We start from the raw sequence: 9,876 nt of genomic DNA on the forward strand, positions 1-9,876 counted from the left end.
TCAAGGCTGGGGGCGCTGTGGGGAGGGTGGTCCAGATCGCACGAGCCGGCGAAAAGGGGAGGGAACTATTTCACGGCCGGGTCCGCGAACGGCCTCCGCCATACGGCCGGGCCCAGCTGCTGCAGGCCGCCGCCATAAGCATGCGCTCGGCCACAGGCCCACAGTTCTCGGGGGCCCTATCGGCAGCTAGATCCTGGTGCTCTACGCTGCCGGCATGCTACCCCCCAGCTACATCGGTGGCCGGTTTGTGCTATTTGTTCTGGCAGAAGACACTGCCGTTCCCACTCTGGCGTGGGGACATCGCCCAGAATTGGAGAATCCAGCCAGTAGTTTCTCCCATCTCGGTTTTAAATTTGCTCCCTCTTATCCTCAGACTCTGACCTCTGGTTCCAGAATGTCCCACAAGAGGGCGCATCCGCTCCCCGTCTACTTTATCCAGACCTATTAGCATCTTGTAAACCTCAATTAGATCCCCCCTCATTCTTCTAAACTCTAGAGAATATCGGTCTAAACTGCTCAATCTCTCCTCATACGACAAACCCCTCATCTCTGTAATCAATTGAGTGAACCTCCTCTGAACTGCCTCCAATGCCACTACATCCTTCCTCAAATAAAGGGGTCCGAAACTGTGCTCAATACCCCAGGTGTGGCCTCACCAATGCCTTGTCCAGCTGCAACACTTCCTTACCTTTATACTCTATTCCTTTAGCTATTAATCCCAACATACCATTCGCTTCCTTTATTACCTGCTGTACCTGCTTGCTAGTTTTCTGTGACTCATGCACTAGGACACCCAGATCCCTCTGTATCGGAGCTCCCCCAAGTCTCTACCCATTTAGATAAGAAATTGCTTGTCCATTTTCCTGACCAAAATAGATGACCTCACACTTATCCACGCTAAACTCCATCTGCCGCATTTTGGCCCACTCGCCTAACCTATCTGTATCCTTTTTAAGATTCCCATTTCCTCATTGCAACTTACTGTCCCACCTATTTTAGTGTCAACCGTCTAATAATAATAATCTTTATTGTTGTCACAAGTAGGCTCCCATCAACACTGCACTGGAGTTAATGTGAAAATCTCCTCGTCGCCACATTCCGGCCCCTGTTCGGTTATGCGGAGGGAGAATTCAGAATGTCCAATTCACCCAACAAGCACGTCTTTCGGGACTCGTGGGAGGAAACCGGAGCACCCGGAGGAAACACACGCAGGCACGGGGGAACGTGCAGACTACGCACAGACAGTGACCCCAAGCCGGGAATCGAACCTGGTACCCTGGTGCTGTGAAGCAACAGTGTTAACCACTGTGCTACCGTGCCGCCCCATCCCTGTATCCAAGTCGTGAATGTAGATTGCAAATACTTGGGGCCTCAGGACAGAACCCAGTGGCACCCCACTAGTGACATCTTGCCAACCAGAAAAAGACCCATTTGTCTCGACTCTCCTGTCCGTCAGCCAGTCTTCGATCCAAACTGATAATTTACCCTTAATCCCGTGTGATCTCACCTTGTGAATCAACCTTCTGTGCGGCACCTTAACAAACACCTTACCAGAGTCCAGATATACTACATCTACCAGATCCCCATGATCTACTGTGCGTGTTACCATCTTCTAGGTGAATTGTCCTTCACAAAACCATGCTGACTCGAATGGATGGAGATTTGAATTTCCAAATGTCCTGATATTACGCCCTTGATAATTGATTCTAACAAATTGCAAAGACAGTTAAAACGAACTGGTCTGTAATTTCCCCACATCTGCCTCCCTCCCTTTTTGAATAAGGGTGTTACATCAGCGTTTTTCCAATCCGCTGGGGGTCGAATCCGTTTTCCTTCCCCCCACCCCCCCCCGGGCTGGCACCTCACTCCCTCCCCACGTCCGAGTCTTCCTGCTCGTTCCCCAGGTACCTCTGCAACCCACCCTGCGCCCTTCATGACCAAGCATGCCGTCTACCATAGACCCATCAAGCATGCAGCTCACAATGCCCTCTCTTTGCCCCGTAGCAGAAGACAGCCCATAATAAACGAGAAAGGGCCAAGGCGGGGGGGCGGGGGGGGGGGGGGTGGAGAATCCCAGAGATCCGAGTCCTCACCCCCTACGTGGTTGGGTCCTGGAAGTCGAGGGTTTGCCCGAGGAGACGGCAGTGGCCTGCGGCGCCAGGGAAGGTTGGATCCACTGCCCCTTCATCCAGATGGCCTACCTCAATGAGTTCTTGATGTGCCACAAAATATCCTGCTCGCTCACTGACCACATGTCCATTGTCTCACAAGCCCATCCCGGGACCTGCTGCCAAGGAGGGCTATGGGGTTCTCCAGTTCTTCTGAATCCCCCCCCCCCCTCCCCTCCACCCCTGCCTGGCACCTGAGAATCTCAAGGGCAACGGTCAGAACAGGGTGACACGTGCAATGCCAGTCATACCAATATGTCGGACGTCCTCCAAGTCATCAAAGGCCAGAGGGCATGGCAAGCAGCAGGCCGCTTCCAGCTGCTGATGGTCATCCTGGGCACATGCCTCAGCTCACCATCCTGGGCACACACCTAGGCACACATCCTGGGCACATGCCCTAGCACACACATCCTGGGCACATGCCTACACACACATCCTGGGCACACGCCTAGGCACACACATCTGGGCACATGCCTAGGCATACACATCCTGGGCACACGCCTAGGCATACACATCCTGGGCACACGCCTAGGCACACATCCTGGCCACATGGCCTAGGCACACACATCCTGGGCACACTCCTAGACACACACATCCTGGGCACAGCGCCTAGGCACACACATCCTTGGCACACGCCTAGGCACACACATCCTGGGCACACACCTAGGCGTGGCAGTAGGCCACAAAAGATCAATGAGTGTGGGGATTACTGATTTGGCGCTGGGTGTAGGTCACTACCCATAGCTCGGGGGAATGTTAAGCTGTTACATTAAACACTCTGTCACTATTGAAACATTTCACACTTCATACAGGTGAAGCCTCTGTCACATTATCTTCACAGCGGGCTTGGAAGGGGGGGGAAACAGGGTGGTCGGGGAGGGGCGGTATGATTGGGGGTCTGGGGAGGGGGAAGGAAGGGGGAAGTGTTTCGCAGGCGGACACAGCCTTGGACAAGGAGAATCCGGAGACGATGAGGCCACCGTGCTCAGCCTGCCATGTCCGACCCTCGCCGCAACCTGTCCTCCTTCCTTGGGCTCATCCTCAAGGTTCTCTTCCTCTCACCCCTCCTCAGCCGAGGCCGCATGTCCCTCCGCCTCCTCCTCCTCCTCCAGCCTGTCACCTCATTGCTGTGCCAGAGTGTGGGCGGGCACAGAACACTACCACCACCCCGTGTTACCCACGGACCCACCCGCCGTCCTGGGGTGGTCCCACCATAGATCTCCTGGTGCCCCAGGATGTAGCTGTCATGCCCCAACACCCAGGGTGGCGGGTATACACGTGCATGATCCTGGGGTGGTAGTCGCACACACGGTCTGAGCTTTCAGGAAGTGGAACATCTACCTGTGAATAGAGGGCACTCCCTGATTCCTCGGTGCTCGCAGGGACCCCGTACCTGTGCAACCCAGAAAGGGCAGCGAATCCTGCAGCCCGAGCATCTTGGCGGGCCTTGTCCAGGGTTGAAGATGATGTAGTCAGATGCCTGGGTATACAGGGCACGCAGAACATCAATCATCTCCCAGAAACATCTGGGACTGAAAGATTGTGAAATGCCGCCCAGGTCCCCTATCGAGCCCCGGAATTGGATGGGATTTGTTTATTGTCACGTGTACCGAGGTACAGTGGAAAAGTATTTTCCTGCGGCAGCTCAACAGATCATTAAGTACATGGGAAGAAAAGAGAATAAAAGAAAATACATAATAGGGCAACACAAGATATACAAGTGTAACTAACATAAGCACACCGGCATCGGATGAAGCATACAGGTGTAGTGTTAATGAGGTCAGTCCATAGAGGGTCATTTAGGAGTCTGGTGACAGCGGGGAAGGAGCTGTTTTTGAGTCTGTTTCGTGCGAGTTCTCAGACTTCTGAATCTCCTGCCCGATGGAAGAAGTTGGAAGAGTGAGTCGCCGGGTGGGAGGGGGTCTTTGATTCTGCTGCCCGCTTTTCCCCAGGCAGCGGGAGGTGTAGATGGAGTCAATTGGATGGGAGGCAGGTTCGTGTGATGGACTGGGCGGTATTCACGACTCTCTGAAGTTCCTTGCGGTCCTGGGCCGAGCAGTTGCCATACCAGCCTGTGATGCAGCCCGATAGGATGCTTTCTATGGTGCATCTGTAAAAGTTGGTAGGGGTAATGTGGACATGCCGAATTTCCTTAGTTTCCTGAGGAAGTATAGGCGCTGTTGTGCTTTCTTGGTGATAGCGTCGACGTGGGTGGACCAGGACAGATTTTTGGAGATGTGCACCCCTAGGAATTTGAAACTGCTAACCATCTCCACCTCGGCCCCGTTGATGCTGACAGGGGTGCGTACAGTACTTTGCTTCCTGAAGTCAATGACCAGCTCTTTAGTTTTGCCGGCATTGAGGGAGAGATTGTTGTCGCTGCTCCACTCCACTCGGTTCTCTATCTCCCTCCTGTATTCTGAATGACCCGGTGGCAGAGAGGTTAAGGCTGCGGTGCCCTTCATGGCCACTGGGTGGGGGTGTCCTCCTCCTCCACGGGACTCCATGTCCGCGCGGACCTGGCAGAGGAGCAGCACTGTCTCCCTGCCGAGATGAGCCTTCTGCAGCAAATGAAGTCCATCAGCTCATGGAAAGACCAACAACGCACTGTGCACCTTGGGCCCTCACAGGCCTCTCCTTCTGGCACCCCCCCCCCCCCCCTCCTCAGCTGGATGGGGGGGGGCTGGGTATTCAGGGTTTGCAGGCGGCCCTTCCACATGGGGTGCCACCTCCAGCCTGTGTTGGCGTTGCTGCCGCCTTCAGTACCTGCCCGCCTCGGCTGTGACAAGCAGAACGAGGGCAGCCTCTGTGGGGTGCACCTCCAGCAAACATATTTGTGTCTGGAAGGAATCGGCAACGGAGACCGACAATCAGTTAGGCTTCCATCCCGGGACCCTGGAATCCTCCAGGCCTCCCCCATCCTGACCATGGCTGCCCAGCCTTCTCTCAGAGCGCCAGCCAGTTGTGCTGGCCAATCCCGCCCTGCACCCCCCCCCCCCCCCCCAGGCCAGATCAGGAACCCCTGGACCCCAGGCATCTGCCAGCTCGCCCTCCGCTCAACCCAGGCCCCTGCCAGCTCGCCCTCCGCTCAACCCAGGCCCCTGCCAGCTGCCCTCCGCTCAACCCAGGCCCCTGCCAGCTGCCCTCCGCTCAACCAGGCCCCTGCCAGCTGCCCTCCGCTCAACCCAGGCCCCTGCCAGCTGCCCTCCCGCTCAAACCCAGGCCCCTGCCAGCTGCCCTCCGCTCAACCCAGGCCCCTGCCAGCTGCCCTCCGCTCAACCCAGGCCCCTGCCAGCTGCCCTCCGCTCAACCCAGGCCCCTGCCAGCTGCCCTCCGCTCAACCCAGGCCCCTGCCAGCTGCCCTCCGCTCAACCCAGGCCCCTGCCAGCTGCCCTCCGCTCAACCACACACTTACCCTTCGGCCGCAAGTGAGTCCCTAGTGGTGAAGCTCTGCTCTTTACCGGTTTGATTGTTGGCCGCTGCCTCTATGGCACAGACGTTCCCCGAGTTCAGGCAACTCTGTTGGGCGTCAAGGTTTGCTGGACATGCAATGCACTAATCATCCTCTGAGACATGGCACCTGTGCCTCCGAGGAGGCACTTGAGAGTTCAAAAGTGTGAAGTGCTATCTTCACTGACAAGGGCGAATCCTCCTTTGAAATAGCCTTCAGCTGTGAAGCTGGAGGCTGCTCACAGTCAAAGGGAGTGAAAGTGACTTTCGGGAGTGAAGCTGTAGCGGGGCTCTTTTGGGAGATTTATCCAGGGGGCAAAGACTGAAGGGTCACACTACCCAGTCAGCCTTGCAAGATGTTTCACCATGGTAACGCTGTTCCTGACCTCAGTCCTCTCAGGGTCTTGTTTGGGGTCAATGATTCGTTTTCTTCTCAAATGTCAGCGCAACTGGATCCTCGACTTTCTGACCCACAGACCACAATCAGTAAGAATAACAACAACACCTCTTCCACAATAGTCCTCAATACCGGTGCCCCGCAAGGCTGCGTACTTAGCCCCCTACTCTACTCCCTGTACACACACGACTGCGTGGCAAACATTTGGCTCCAACTCCATCTCCAAGTTTGCTGACGATACGACCATAGTGGGCCGGATCTCGAATAACGATGAGTTAGAATACAGGAGGGAGATAGAGAACCTAGTGGAGTGGTGTAACGACAACAATCTCTCCCTCAATGCCAGCAAAACTAAAGAGCTGGTCATCGATTTCAGGAAGCAAAGTACTGTACACACCCCTGTCTGCATCAACGGAGCCGAGGTGGAGATGGTTAGCAGTTTCAAATTCCTAGGGGTGCACATCTCCAAATATCTGTCCTGGTCCACTCACGTTGACGCTATCACCAAGAAAGCACAACAGCGCCTATACTTCCTCAGGAAACTAAGGAAATTTGGCATGTCCACATTAACTCTTCCCAACTTTTACAGATGCACTATAGAAAGCATCCTATCGGGCTGCATCACAGCCTGGTATGGCAACTGCTCGGCCCAGGACCGCAAGAAAACTTCCGAGAGTCGTGAACACAGCCAGTCCATCACGAACCTGCCTCCCATCCACTGACTCATCTACACCTCCCGCTGCCTGGGGAAAGCGGGCAGCATAATCAAAGACCCCTCCCACCCGAATTATTCTCTCTTCCAACTTCTTCCATCGGGCCGTAGATACAGAAGTCTGAGAACACGCATGAACAGATTCAAAAAACAGCTTCTTCCCCGCTGTTACCAGACTCCGAAACAACCCTCTTATGGACTGAACTGATTAACACTACACCCTGTATGCTTCTCCCGATGCCGGTGCTTATGTAGTTACATTGTATACCTTGTGTTGCCCTATTATGTATTTCCTTTTATTTTCATGTGCTTAATGATCTGTTGAGTTGCTCGCAGAAAAATACTTTTCACTGTACCTCGGTACACGTGACAATGAATAAAATCCAAATATTTCAATTGAAAATCAACCTTGCTGATGGCTTGGTGACAGAGCTCACTGATTTGCCTGGGTGTTGCTGTGGAAACCACTTCAACGTCCAATCCTGTGTTCGCAATAAATATTTCATTATCAATGGATTTGAAAGCTCTCTAAAACCACGGCAGGAAGTGAGATTAGCATCAGTAACCCAGCTTTCTCCTGTAGACAGACTCTAAGGGCTGGTTGGAAAGGGCTGGGTTTTTTTTAAGGTCTAACACACTTCCCAGCAGTCCCGAGGGGTTAGAGTTCAAAGGGCGCGAGAGGTGAGGGGCGAGATAGGGAACACACTGATTGGTCAGTGAGTGTTTCGCTCGTTTTTCCTTTTAAGAATTAGTACAATTTATTGGTACCTGGAAAGTTTTATTATAGGTAAGGTTTTTGTTTCAGCCATCTTATTGGGAACATTACGGCTTGTTAATTAAAATTAATTAATTTGAAAAGTAATTAATTCACACATGTAAGAGGCTGCATTGTAGAAATACGTAACGGCATTTCATAACCCTCACTTAGCTACTTTATAGATAGAGGAGAAAGAGCTGATTGGTACGTTTGTCTCATTTTTGGTCTCTGGTTTATAATCAATTGTCCAAAAGTTACCTTCAGGTTTGGTAGGGCACCTCGCCCGTGCAGAATGCCCATCCTGTGGCACGTGGGAAGTCGTGGAGGTCATGCGGCCTGGACGAGCGCTTGGGCACAAGGCAGCTGAAGAAACCTGAGCTCTGGGTTCATAGAATTTACAGTGCGGAAGGAGGCCATTCGGCCCATCGAGTCCGCACCGGCCCCTTGGAAAGAGCACCCTACCCAGGCCCACATCTCCACCCTATCCCCATAACCCAGTAACCCCACCCAACACCAAGGGCACTTTTGGACACTAAGGGCAATTTAGCATGGCCAATCCACATGCACATCTTTGGACTGTGGGAAGAAACCGGAGCACCCGGAGGAAACCCACGCACACACGGGGAGGACGTGCAGACTTCGCACAGACAGTGACCCAAGCTGGGAATCGAACCTGGGACCCTGGAGCTGTGAAGAAATTGTGCTAACCGATGTGTTAGGCAGGTTGGTTCGATGTGGACTGCACTCGATGGAGGGAAGTTTGAAACAGACATCTAACTCTGGAGAAGATCCAACACTGTTTTATTCGACTATAGAACTGCTGTACATATTCAGCTGTGGGTCAACACTATACTGAACTGACTGGTGACCTTGTAGCTTGACCAGACTTACTAGCTACCGCATGGTGTTTGCACTTGCTAGCTCATGGACTCTGACTGTCTCAGTGGCTGTGTCCCGAGAGAGCGGGAAACCTAGTGCCCTCTGGCTTTATAGTGGTAGTGTCCTGTCTGGTGATTGGCTGTACTGTGTTGTGTGCTTACTGGTCATCCTATGTGTCAATCACTGCCTGTCTGCATCTCATTATATACATGAGTGGATAGATAGATAGATAGATAGAGATAGAGAAATACAGCACAGAACAGGCCCTTCGGCCCACGATGTTGTGCCGAACTTTTGTCCTAGGTTAATCATAGGAGTTTGGACACTAAGGGCAATTTATCATGACCAATCCACCCAACCTGCACATCTTTGGACTGTGGGAGGAAACCGGAGCACCCGGAGGAAACCCACGCACACACGGGGAGGATGTGCAGACTCCGCACAGACAGTGACCCAAGCCGGAATCGAACCTGGGACCCTGGAGCAGTGAAGCAATTGTGCTATCCACAATGCTACCCGGTGCTGCCCTTAAGAAGAAATTAATCTACACTCCATTATTCTACCCTAATCCATGTACCTATCCAATAGCCGCTTGAAGGTCCCTAACGTTCCCGACTCAACTACTTCCACAGGCAGTGCATTCCATGCCCCCACTACTCTCTGGGTAAAGAACCTACCTCTGACATCCCCTCTATATCTTCCACCATTCACCTTAAATTTATGTCCCCTTGTAATGGTGTGTTCCACCCGGGGAAAAAGTCTCTGACTGTCTATCTATTCCCCTGATCATCTTATAAACCTCTATCAAGTCGCCCCGATATTATGACACGGACCACTATTGCAGGAGGAATGATTCGGGACGTTTGCAGATGACACAAAGATAGGCCGTGCGGTTAATAGCGAGGAGGATTCGCTGGAGCATCGTCAGAACATAATTTGGCAGTAAGTCCTCCGAAGGAGATATCGGACCAATGGCCAACGGTCGATCAAAGAGCGAGACAAAGCCTAAAGGTATATGAAGTGAACCTTCTCGGCTTAACTCAGTCCTGGGAGAGGTTTCCCCGCAAAACCAATATTCAAACCCCAGCCATTGGGTACTGAGGTGGTCATCGAGTGTGGTTTCAGCGGGGGGGAGGGGGACGTGGGCGGGGTGATTCCTCGAGTCTCCCCCAGTCTCATCTGAGAGCGGGGCGAAGCTGAAGCCCTTGTCGTTCACCCCCTCTCCCTCCTCCACGATGCAATTACATCTCAGTGCATAGTTCATGCCCTCAAAGTCAGCCGCCACCCTCCCTGACGTCTTAATCTCAGTGCAAATCAAAGGTGGGTGGGCAGGCAGCAATGCTGTGAAGTGACAGTATTGGGGTTCAATGCAGGGTCTGTCCTAGTTACAGTGTCCCCAACAAAGCCAGATCGTTGTCTGCGAGTCACGTTTCCGGTTTCCATGAGAGAGAGAGACAGAGAGCGAGAGATAGAGAGACAGAGAGCGAGAGATAGAGAGACAGAGAGCGAGAGA

This window comes from Scyliorhinus canicula, chromosome 29 (genome assembly GCF_902713615.1).
Source record: "Scyliorhinus canicula chromosome 29, sScyCan1.1, whole genome shotgun sequence".
Classification (NCBI taxonomy): domain Eukaryota; kingdom Metazoa; phylum Chordata; class Chondrichthyes; order Carcharhiniformes; family Scyliorhinidae; genus Scyliorhinus; species Scyliorhinus canicula.